Raw genomic sequence first — 12,699 nt, 5'->3', positions numbered from 1 at the left:
TCATCATTCCTTCGCAGCCGCTGGGTCAAAATCCTGGAATTCCCTCCCTAACGGCATTGTGGGTCAACCCACAGCACATGGACTGCAGCGATTCAAGAAGCAGCTCACCACCGCTTTCTCAAGGGCAAATAGGGATGGGCAATAAATGCTGGCCAGCCAGCGATGCCCATGTCCCACAAATGAGTAAAAAACAAACAAACCTTACATTTTTACTGAAAGAATGAAATCGTAAGATTCCACAGTTTAACGCAAAAGAATATTTACTCTACAAGAGTCAAGCAAAGCAAATGCTACCTTAGATAATTTCCTGTACACTAAATCCCAAAAGCAACATAAGTTTAAACTTGAATTAACAGGCAAATTGCAGTCAATTCTAAACTATAAATTACATACTAAGTTGCAGATGCAACCAAGACACGAGTAAGCAAATCTTACAAATTAGTTCAGCAGTTTCCACTCAGCGTAAATGTCATCGATCTCAGTCACAAAGTCCTTCAAAACTGTCGTCTTCACAGAACATTTCAGCTCTGCTTTGAGGATCTAACTTGACTCACAGTCAACTGCAGCACACAACCAACCCGAGTTCCACAGACATGATCTTCACCAAAATTGGCACACGTCTGCAGAATCTCCTCAACTCTGCTGACAGTGGTCTGGTTGACCTAACTGCACCAATGTACCAAAGTTATCTTCAAATAACTGAACAGCTGCAGCAACTATATCTTTGTTTATTCTCAGCAACTGGGTCTCGCCTCTGTCTTCTTCAGCCTGCCTGTACTACACCACTGGATTCATTACCAACATCACAGCTCTGATGGCGATGTCTCCTTTTATATAGTCTCAACCAAAAAGTTTGATTTTCACTCTCACTGTCAGTCTCAATTTCCTTAGCAACTGGGAGGGTCAGTGAATCTACTTTACATGAATTTGAATACATTTTAGTGTCATTAACCATCATCCCCATGCCAGATATTGAGTTCCTGCTGTATATGGTATATGGCATGATGCCGCGTCGGCACAGGGTTACAACAGGTTCACCAAGATGTGAACCTGCCATGGGGGTCTCTCTGGGATGATAAGGTAAGTATAGCCTCCAGGGGGAGAGGGTCTTAGCCAGGCAATGCTCCCTGCCATTACCCCTTGGCACAGGTTGGCACTGCCAGGTTGGGTCCCACTGGATGCCTCATGGGGGAGGGGATGGGATTCCCTTGCATGTGGTGGCAAGCGGATGGAGGAGCTGGGGATGCTGGCGATGGCCATTGGTGGTGGTGGGGGTTGCCAGCTCCGATCGGTGGTGACCGGGGGTGATAGGAGAGCCCCCGAGACATCAATGGTGGGTTGGGTGGAGAGGAATTGATACATGTTTTGATTGTGGTGCCCTTTAAACATGGTGCCCCGATCTCAGTGCAGCTGGGTTTTGCTGGCGTGTTGATGCCCTGCCCCCCCCTACATGATGGTGTGAAACACTCCCCTTGAATCTCTTTGGCAGGCTGTCATAAGATCTGGAGAGAAACATGTCGTTTTTCTCACTGGAAATAACACTCTGCCATTTGTTGGTAAGATTTACCAACAGATTTACCAAATCTCCCCCTTACCGAATGTAAATAGGTCCAGATTTAGATATGGTTTAGGAATATGACTTGTGAAATGTGGTCAGAGTGCCAATATGAATGATTTTTTCATGTAAATCAGATTTCAGACAGAGAAAAAGGGGTGGGCATTAATACTGATGAATTTGCAAAAGATTTAAGACTCCAGCAAAACTTTGACCAACTTTAGTTGCTTTTATCTGTCAGATGAGGTCTTGGTGAAGTGGCCCAAGTGCACTGCAATCCACATTTATCTCAATATTGCAGCTGCTCTACATGTGTGCGGCTGCACATTCTATTCCATACATCAAATAACCATCTGGAAATGCCTGTATATTCTATATGTGCAGAAAGGCTGTGAAGTTTGGCCAGTGCATATGTGCACATATGTGAAGTGCTGACGTGCTGCTATTATTCCAGGCATTGGACTGGTGCTGACACACTGCGTTCATTGGACCCAGGAAATGCAGTTCCACTAATCCAACAGAAAAATCTGCTGACTTCAGCTCAGTCACCACCAGCTGATTGAGGCCAACACTTCGGGAGTCAGCAACACATGTGAAAACAGCTGTTTGCACCTAAGAAGGATGTTTATTTTATTTTGGCTCTTGCTCAATGATTGATCTTTTAAACTGGCAAAGCCTGTAATGAGTTGAATGAGAATTGTTCAACAAATTGTTTGTGCATATTTCTTCTCCTTCCTCCCATCCCTGTCAGGTAAAGACAGAGGATTGAGCCATCTTACTTTTGGTGATATGTTTGGTGTTTTTAAAATCTTTCATGGGAAGTGGACAAGCTGACAAGGCCACCATTTGTTGCCCATTCCTAATTGCCGTTGAAAGCCACTTTCCTGAGCTGCTGCTGTCCACCTGGTGCAGGTTTCACTGACAGTGCTGTTAAGAGGGGAGTTCCACTGGCTGGAGTAATATCCAACACAAAGGAATTGTGCTTATTGGAGCCCAATCATCATAGCCCCAGACCACCTTTTCAGGAGTTCCTCAGGGTACTACTGTCTGAGACCCAACCATTTTCAGCTGTTTCATCAATCTGAGGTGAGAAGTGCGGATGATTGCCAATGACTGCACAGTGTTCAACATCATTTCCAACCCCTCAGATACTGAAACAGTCTGCCCACACACACCAAGTCTGGACAGCATTCAGCCTTGAGGTGAAGAGTGGCCCATAACATTCGCATCACGCAAGTGCCAAGCAATAACTATCTCCAACAAAAAATAATTTACTCAACCTCCTTTAACATTCAACAGCATTACCATCACTGAAACCCCCGACGCAAACTTAACTAAACCAGTCAGATAACTACAGTAGCCATTAAAGCAGTTGAGAAGCTGGGAATTCCATGGTAAGTAACTCATCACTGACTCATCAAAGTCTGTCAGCTACCTGTCAGTTAGGAGTGTGATGGAAAGCTCTCCATTTGTCTGGATGAGTGCAGCTCCAACAACACTCAAGAAGCTTGATATCATTCAGGACAAAGCAGTTTGCTCAATCGCACCCCATCCACCATGTTAAACACTCACTATCCTCAAAACCAGTGCACAGTGGCACGAGTATGCTGCTGATAGTGGCTGTTGTTGATCAATTTGACGATGACATCTAGTCAGGATTGTGAGTTTCTACCATGTGACTGAACAGGGTGATTCCCAACCGGCAAATCTTTGGGCACATGGGACAGGGAACTGCACAAGCTAGTGGGATCCAGAGTGTAAGATTCACCTCATTTTCTTCCTTTCTCTGCAACTGCTCTGCCTCTTCAAGACACTGGGGCTCAAAGCATGATGCAGCTTAATGGACAAGTTGTCAGCATTCCGAATGATTGTAGCAAGCTCCTTCCAGTTATTAATGTCAATGCTGCCGCACTTCAAGGAGAACCTCAGTGTCATTGAAGCACTTTTTTGGCCCTCCTTGGAATGTTGAGAGGATGCAGCTGGTGGGGAAAATGCTTTTCAGCTGTCTGGACACAGTGCCAGCCCATTTGTTGGAGTTTTTCTGAATGCCTGTGCAGCTGGCTTCAAGAAAAACACTTGGGGAAGAGGTTTATGCTCCACCATGGCAGAATCTGAGGTGTGAGGTATGGGGGGGCTCTCAGAGAATTGGGATGCCCTGCCATTGGCGCTCCAGACTCCTCTCCCCCGGATCCCCTACTCTCCCATTCCTAGGTTCCCCGGGGCTTACCTTTTTGGTGTGTTGAGGCCTCGCCCCCTGCATAACAGCATGAAACATGCCCCCTTGAATTTTTTCGGCAGAGTGTTGTAAGATCTGAAAAGAAAACTGGCGTGTTTCTCTGGAGAGAGAAATGGCAGAGTGTTGCAGTACTGCATCTGGCCACTGCAGCGCTTTGCCTGGCTGGGTTGAAAAGCTGTCAGTCAGTCAGATTGGCTAACAGCTCTGACAGGCAGGACTGCCTTCCAAGGGCAGATGGAAGTCCATCCCACAGCCAATCAATACTCGAGTGAAAGTTAAATGGCAATAGGAGTTCTTGAGCTGTGCGTTAGGCATTGTCTCTCGGGATGGTGAGTGCAGATCTCTTGCTATCCATAAAATTCTACCTTCCCTTTTGTTCAACAGTCCTTCCATTGAATCCAGAATATGCAACAGATGCATTGCTGATGGAATTCCTCTTGTACCCTTATGTGTCACTGATGCACAGTTCAAGTCTCACTGCAATACAGGAGCATAATGATAACTGCTCTGTGCACTACAGTTTTTATTGACATGCGGAGACTTTTGTTATCAAACACTCATTGCTGTACTTTGTAGAAAACTGAACTAGCACAGCTGATCTGTTGTTCAATCTCCTTGTTAATTGTGGCCTTTTCTAGAGAGATAGCTGTCAAGGTTTGGGAAATGCTCAACATATTCCCGATTCTCTCCTTCAACAGACATGGGAGGTGGAATATTTGGCAGCCCAGGTGTGGGTTGATATATGAGTTTTGTTTTGGTAGCATTTAAGGTCAGGCCAAGTTTCTTGTATGTAGAATAGAGGAGATCAAGAGTGGCTGGTGCAGATAGGGCAATGAGTACATTTATTTGCAAACTGTAGATCATCTATGTCTATGGTGGTCAGTTTGGTTTTGGCAAGAAAGCGGTCAAGGTTACCGAGTTTTCCACGAGACCAAAAGACAGTTAATATTTGAGATGAATAGCTCCTGTCAGGTAAATTGTAGGTAGTATGGATCACACAGCCTTACTTGACCCCAGTCTGGATTTTGAAAGTGCCTATTTCAGATTTCCCATTGATGACAATTGGAGTCATGACTTCATGAAGCAATTGCAGGATTGTGATGAAGTTTCTTGGACATCCACATTTTTGGAGCACAATCCACAGAGGCTGGCAATTTACTGGGTCAAATGCTTTGGTTAGAACAAGGAATGCAGTGAAGAATTCCTGGTGTTGTACTCAACATTTTTCTTGGATCTGTCTGGCAACAAAGACCATGTAAGAAGTCTAACAACACCAGGTTAAAGTCCAACAGGTTTATTTGGTAGCAAAAGCCACTAGCTTTCGGAATAGGCTGTTCCTTCGTCAGGTGGGTGGGAGTTCTGATCACAAACAGGGCACAAAGACACATTCAATTTACATGAATAATGATTGGAATGTGAGTCTTTACAGCTAATCAAGTCTTAAAGATACAGACAATGTGAGTGGAGGGAGCATTAAGCACAGGTTAAAGAGATGTGTATTGTCTCCAGACAGGACAGCTAGTGAGATTTTGCACATCCAGGCAAGTTGTGGGGGTTACAGATAGTGTGACATGAACCCAATATCCCGGTTGAGGCCGTCCTCATGTGTGCGGAACCTGGCTATCAGTCTCTGCTCAGCGACTCTGCGCTGTTGTGTGTCGTGAAGGCCGCCTTGGAGAACGCTTATCAGAGGTTCCACTGGAATGTTCAAAGCCACACTGCATCTCTGGGAGAACTTCCTCAGCCACAGGCTGAGTAGTGCTAGAAATAGAGTAGTACTGCAGCAGCTCACCAAGAATCATAGAGTGCAGAAGAGGCTCTTCGGCCCATCGAGTCCACACCAACACATTAGAAACACCTGAACTCCCAGTCCACACCGACACATTAGAAACACCTGAACTCCCACCTAATCCCATCTGATAGAATCATAGAACTACGACAGCACCTTCTATCCCACGACATCTACCACCTAGAAAGACAAGGATGGCAAATGCATGGAAACACCACCATTCAAGTGCCCCTCCATGCAATCCATCTTCCTGACTTGGAATTATATCACTGTTCCTTCACTGTCACTTGGCCAAAAACTTGGAACTTCCTTCCAAACAGCACTGTGGGTGTACCTATAACATGTGGACTGCAGCTGTTTAAAAAGGTGGCTCACCACCACCTTTCAAGGGCAATTAGGAATGGACAACAAGTGCTGGCCTTGCAAGCGACTCTCCAGTCCCATGAAAGAATAGAAAAAAAATTAAGCATTGGATTTATTAACATGGATAATATATTAGATGACTTCAGAAAGTTACATGCAGAATACTAGTTTAAAGTGGGGTAGGTAGGCAGGAAACTCAAGTTCATAAGGGTATAAATGAGTGAAAATACAATTAAATTTGGTATTAGGGAGAACTTATTTTCATGCAACAAGTGTGAAGGGTCAAGAAGATTCTGCCAGAGAAGGTGATAGAGATGAAAATTTGGGGTTGATAAAGTAGGTAAGTGTCTAGTTGGGAAAGATAGGGCAGCAGTGGGATGAACTTCAGTAGACCAAATAGTCTTTGCATGTCTTTGAATTTTCTTCTCATGTTTTTAAATCCATTCCTGTTCAGTTATGTTGTGTAAAATTTCTAACCCAAACCAAAACTCAATAATTTGCTTCTGAATGCTCAATACAGTAAATAATAAACCTTCACTTGGGCAAAGCAGATTTCAAATATCTGAGGACTTCATCACAATGCCTGTTCCGTGTTCTAGTTGCTTTTGCTTTTGTTCAGTCTAGAAGTGATGAATTCAGTGCACTGATTTACAATCCGGTTGCTTTCATCCCGGGTTTATCCTGATCAAGGAAAACATATTCAGCAAATGAGTTCATCTGCATTTCTCAGGAATTTATTGCACAGTGAATTTCTAATTTACATCATTAATGTTTTAAACGTTTTTGCATATTTTCACCAATGCATATCTAGTTTCAGGATAATTAACACTTTTCATGGCATTAACCCAAGCCTCCATTTGTACCCCTGACCTGTTTTCTGAGTGAGTTTCAAATTCATCTTGCTACCCACCTACACAAAACGCACCCTGAGACAAAACCAGCTATGATATCTTTATTGCGATCTGTTAAATAATGTAAGCAAATGTTATTTAGGCAATGAGGTGCAGAAGAACATTGGAACACCTGTAGATAACCAAGCATTTGGAGCATGCATGCACAACACTGGAGTGGTGGGACAGTCAAGTCAGGAGAACATATTAAAAATAGGGAATGCTAACCTTACTCAAAAACAAGTGCTCAATGTTTTAACTGGTGTGTGAATCCTGGATGAGTGCACTCTAATGTTCATTGTCAGTGCAGTTCTCAAGATGAGCAATGATTCTGGGAGTGGTAATGCTGTGCAGCCTTATTCTGGGTTTTGCTCTGAACAGCCTGAAAAATTAATCAACTCGTGGTATGTGAAACCAGTAGATGATCTAACCATTACAGTTTGAATATTTTGGAATAAAGTTGTGTAAAATATTGGCTCCCAGTCTGAATATCTAATTCCTGCTTGGGAACTATTCACCTCTTTTCTGGATTTCAGGCTGTAATGTGGATATTTTTCTCCATGATCTGTTTAATACCACCTTTCACCACAGTTCCAGTAGACCATGTATACCTCCTAGAATTGGCAAGGAGAATAATGGCAGTCAGTCAATTCAAACAAGCAGAATCCTGATTTCTAATGAGGCAGGGTGTTGTGTTTAGGTGCTGCTTTATATCTTAGGAATGGTCCTCAAATATTGCTTGAAGCTTCTTGCCATTAATTGACAGCCTTACTTAAACTAAGAATAATTTGGACCTTATATTTGAAAAGGATTTATTGTACAGGTTTTTTTGTGAAAATATACTTCATTCAAAGAATATCTGAAAGAACATTACAAACATTCCAAAATGGTCATCTCACAAAGTGCAATAATATTCAAGTTCTTTACATACATCAAGTTACACTCTGAGGTGCTTCAATACAGTCAAAGAAACATTACAGACATTTTAAGATGATTGTCACAAATGGTGCAAAGGTATTTGAAAGTTGTCTACATAGATCAAGTTGCACTCCAAGGTGCTTCAACACAATTGTGATACATGTAATATTCACTGTATACATTCAGTGAGTCATTCAGCCGAGGGATTTCTGCTCCCTTTGGTTGTAAGGTCTTAGACAGCGAACTTCACCATTGCGCCTCTGCAGCAGCTGCCCTGAGCTTTAGTGTGTCCTTCAGTATGTGGTCCTGGGCTTTGGAATGCGTCAGCCTGCAACAGTCAGTCAGGGCCAACTCCTTGTACTGGAAGACCGACAAGTTTCGGGACAATCGAAAAGTATCCTTCACCGAGTTGATGATCCTCCAGCAACAGCTGATGATTGTCTCGGAGTGTGTCCCTGGGAACAGCCCGTAGTGCACAGAGTCCTGTGTCATGGGGCTGCTCGGGTTGAACCTCGACAAAAGCCACTTCATCTCTCTCCAGACCTCCTTTGCAAAGGCACATACTACCAGGAGGTGGATAATAGTCTCTTCTCCACCACAGTCACCTTGAGGGCAATGAGCAGATGGGATGAGACTCCAGGCATGTAGGAAGGATCTGACAGGGAGGACCCTTCTCCCCACCAACCAAGTTAGAACATAGAACATAGAACATTGCAGCGCAGAACAGGCCCTTCGGCCCACGATGTTGCACCGACCAGTTAAAAAAAAAAACTGTGACCCTCCAACCTAAACCAATTTCTTTTCGTCCATGAACCTATCTACGGATCTCTTAAACGCCCCCAAACTAGGCGCATTTACTACTGATGCTGGCAGGGCATTCCAATCCCTCACCACCCTCTGGGTAAAGAACCTACCCCTGACATCGGTTCTATAACTACCCCCCCTCAATTTAAAGCCATGCCCCCTCGTGCTGGATTTCTCCATCAGAGGAAAAAGGCTATCACTATCCACCCTATCTAAACCTCTAATCATCTTATATGTTTCAATAAGATCCCCTCTTAGCCGCCGCCTTTCCAGCGAAAACAATCCCAAATCCCTCAGCCTCTCCTCATAGGATCTCCCCTCCATACCAGGCAACATCCTGGTAAACCTCCTCTGCACCCTCTCCAAAGCCTCCACATCCTTCCTGTAATGTGGGGACCAGAACTGCACACAGTACTCCAAGTGCGGCCGCACCAGAGTTGTGTACAGTTGCAACATAACGCTACGACTCCTAAATTCAATCCCCCTACCAATAAACGCCAAGACACCATATGCCTTCTTAACAACCTTATCTACTTGATTCCCAACTTTCAGGGATCTATGCACACATACACCTAGATCCCCCTGCTCCTCCACACTATTCAAAGTCCTCCCGTTAGCCCTATACTCAACACATCTGTTATTCCTACCAAAGTGAATTACCTCACACTTCTCCGCATTAAACTCCATCCGCCACCTCTCGGCCCAACTTTGCAACCTGTCTAAGTCTTCCTGCAAACTACGACACCCTTCCTCACTGTCTACCACACCACCGACTTTGGTGTCATCAGCAAATTTGCCAATCCACCCAACTATACCCTCATCCAGATCATTAATAAATATTACAAACAGCAGTGGCCCCAAAACAGATCCCTGAGGTACACCACTTGTAACCGCACTCCATGATGAATATTTACTATCAACCACCACCCTCTGTTTCCTATCCGCTAGCCAATTCCTGATCCAATTTCCTAGATCACCCCCAATCCCATACATCTGCATTTTCTGCAGAAGCCTACCATGGTGAACCTTATCAAACGCCTTACTAAAATCCATATATACCACGTCCACTGCCTTGCCCCCATCCACCTCCTTGGTCACTTTCTCAAAAAACTCAATAAGGTTAGTAAGGCACGACCTACCTGCCACAAAACCATGCTGACTATCACCTATCAATTCATTACTCTCCAAATAACTATAAATCCTATCCCTTATAATTTTTTCCAACATCTTGCCGACAACAGAAGTGAGACTCACCGGTCTATAATTCCCGGGGAAGTCTCTGTTCCCCTTCTTAAACAATGGGACAACATTCGCTAACCTCCAATCTTCTGGTACTATACCAGAGGCCAACGACGACCTGAAGATCAGAGCCAGAGGCTCTGCAATCACTTCTCTTGCCTCCCAGAGAATCCTTGGATAAATCCCATCCGGACCAGGGGATTTATCTATTTTCAGACCCTCCAGAATATCCTGCACATCCTCCTTATCAACTGTAATACTGTCTATTCTACTCCCCTGCAACCCAGTGTCCTCCTCAGCTATATTCATGTCCCCTTGCGTGAACACCGAAGAGAAATATTGGTTCAATGCTTCACCAATCTCCTCCGGTTCCACACATAACTTCCCTCTGCCATCTATAACTGGCCCTAAACTTGCCCTAACCAACCTTCTGTTCTTGACATACCTATAGAACGCCTTAGGATTCTCTTTAACCCTATCCGCCAAAGTCTTCTCATGTCCCCTTTTAGCCCTTCTAAGCTCGCTCTTCAACTCCCTCTTAGCCAATCTAAAGCTTTCTAGTGCACTACCCGAGTGCTCACGTCTCATCCGAACATAAGCCTCCTTTTTCTTTTTAACCAACAAAGAAACTTTTTTGGTGCACCACGGTTCCCTAGCCCTACCAATTCCTCCTTGCCTGACAGGGACATACCTATCACAGACTCGCAGTAGCTGCTCCTTGAAAAAACTCCACATGTCGGACGTTCCCAGTCCCTGTAATCTCCTAGTCCAACCTATGTTTCCTAATTCTCTCCTAATAGCCTCATAATTACCCTTCCCCCAGCTAAAACCACTGGCCCGAGGTTCATGCCTATCCCTTTCCATCACTAAGGTGAACGTAACCGAATTGTGGTCACTATCACCAAAATGCACACCAACTTCCAAGTCTAGCACCTGGTCTGGCTCATTTCCCAGCACCAGATCCAATATAGCCTCACCTCTAGTTGGCCTGTCTACATACTGAGTCAAAAAACCTTCCTGCACGCTTTGAACAAAAACTGACCCCTCTAACGAGCTAGAGCTATAACAATTCCAGTCAATATTAGTCAAGTTAAAATCCCCCATAACAATTGCCCTATTACTTTCACTCCTAAGCAGGATTGACTCCGCAATCCTTTCCTCAACCTCTCTAGAACTTTTAGGAGGTCTATAAAAGACTCCCAACAGGGTGACCTCTCCTCTCCTATTTCTAATCTCCGCCCATACTACCTCAACAGATAAGTCCTCATCAAACCTCCTCTCTGACACTGTGATACAATCTCTGGGTCTTGGTGCTGTACAGGTTATCATATGCAGCAAAAGGACATTTGTTAAACTCATTTCTGATTCATTTGGTTAAGCGAATGTACTCCAAGAGCGCTCATATTTAGCCCAATGAATCTCTTTTTCTGAATGTTAGTGGTCAAAAGGAGAGTAATGATCATCATTAGAAAATGGAATACTTTATCAGTTTGGCATACAGTGGCAGCTTCAAGCCCCCAAATTAGGTACGGTATATTTTCGGTTGTGCTAACTGGCTGATGTGTGGAGTTGATTGACCCAGAATGCAACAACACTGAAATTATGCTTTACGCTCTGAGAGAGGTGCAGTACAGCACAGAAACCAGCTTCCAGGTATACTGTAACCTGATGTCTGTAAACTACTTGCCATTTTCCTAGGTTAAAACAAATCTTTGATGGTTTAGTGGCTCACCAGCGTCCAGATTTTGACTGATTTCAGTGTTACTGACTGCAGTATGACTAGGATTAAAAACCAGGTTGGGTTATGTCATGCGAAGAATCATGCGGATCAGCTTCACTTAGTCATGTGGTAACTTCCCTATTTTCAGTTAATTTTTCCCAGTATAAAGAGTCGTAGAGATTTACAGCATGGAAACAGGACCTTCAGCCCAACTTGTCCATGCCGCCCAGCTTTTACCACTAAGCTAGTCCCAATTGCCCACATTTGGCCCATATCCCTCTTACCCATGTAACAGTCTAAATGCTTGTTAAAAGACAAAATTATACCTGCCTCTACCACTGCCTCTGGCAGCTCGTTCCAGACACTCACCACCCTCTGTGTGAAAAAAATTGCCCCTCTGGACCCTTTTGTATCTCTCACCTTAAACCTATGCCCTCTAGTTTTAGACTCCCCTATCTTTGGGAAAAGATGTTGACTATCTATCTCACCTATGTCCCTCATTATTTCATAGACGTCTATAAGATCACCCCTAAGCCTCCGACACTCCAGGAAAAAAGGTCCCAGTCTATCCAGCTTCTCCTTGTAACTTAAACCATCTGGTAGCATCCTAGTAAACCTTTCCTGCACTCTTCCTAGTTTAATATCCTTTCTATAATATGGTGACCTGAACTGTACACAGTATTCCAAGTGCGGCCTCACTAATGTCTTGTACAACTTCAACAAGACGTCCCAATGTCCTGTATTCAATATTCTGACCAATGAAACCAAGCATGCCGAATACCTTCTTCACCACTCTGTCTACCTGTGACTCCACTTTCAAGGAGCTATGAACCTGTACTCCTAGATCTCTTTGTTCTAGAACTCTCCCCAACATCCTACCATTAACTGAGTAGGTCCTGCCCCGATTCGATCTACCAAAATGCATCACTTCATGTTTATCTAAATTAAACTCCATCTGCCATTCAACGGCCCACTGGCCCAATTGATCAAGACCCTGTTGCAATCCTAGTTAACCTTCTTTACTGTCCACTATGCCACCAATCTTGGTGTCATCTGCAAACTTACTAACCATGCCAAATAAATTTTCATCCAAATCATTAATATAAATGACAAATAACAGTGGACCCAGCACTGATCCCTGAGGCACACTGCTGGTCACAGGCCTCCAGTTTGAAAAACAACCCT

At 44.1% G+C, this 12,699-nt stretch overlaps 1 protein-coding gene across 2 annotated transcripts in view; it reads left to right on the top strand.

The window, feature by feature from the left end:
• The window catches only part of erc1b (ELKS/RAB6-interacting/CAST family member 1b), a 788,812-nt gene that overhangs the window by 688,918 nt on the left and 87,195 nt on the right, over nucleotides 1-12,699 (top strand). The gene's annotated exons all lie outside the window — the stretch shown is intronic.

Source organism: Mustelus asterias, chromosome 9, assembly GCF_964213995.1.
Source record: "Mustelus asterias chromosome 9, sMusAst1.hap1.1, whole genome shotgun sequence".
Classification (NCBI taxonomy): Eukaryota; Metazoa; Chordata; class Chondrichthyes; order Carcharhiniformes; family Triakidae; genus Mustelus; species Mustelus asterias.
The sequence above is the reverse complement of the archived record's forward strand: the minus strand, read 5'-3'. Positions and strand labels throughout refer to the sequence as shown.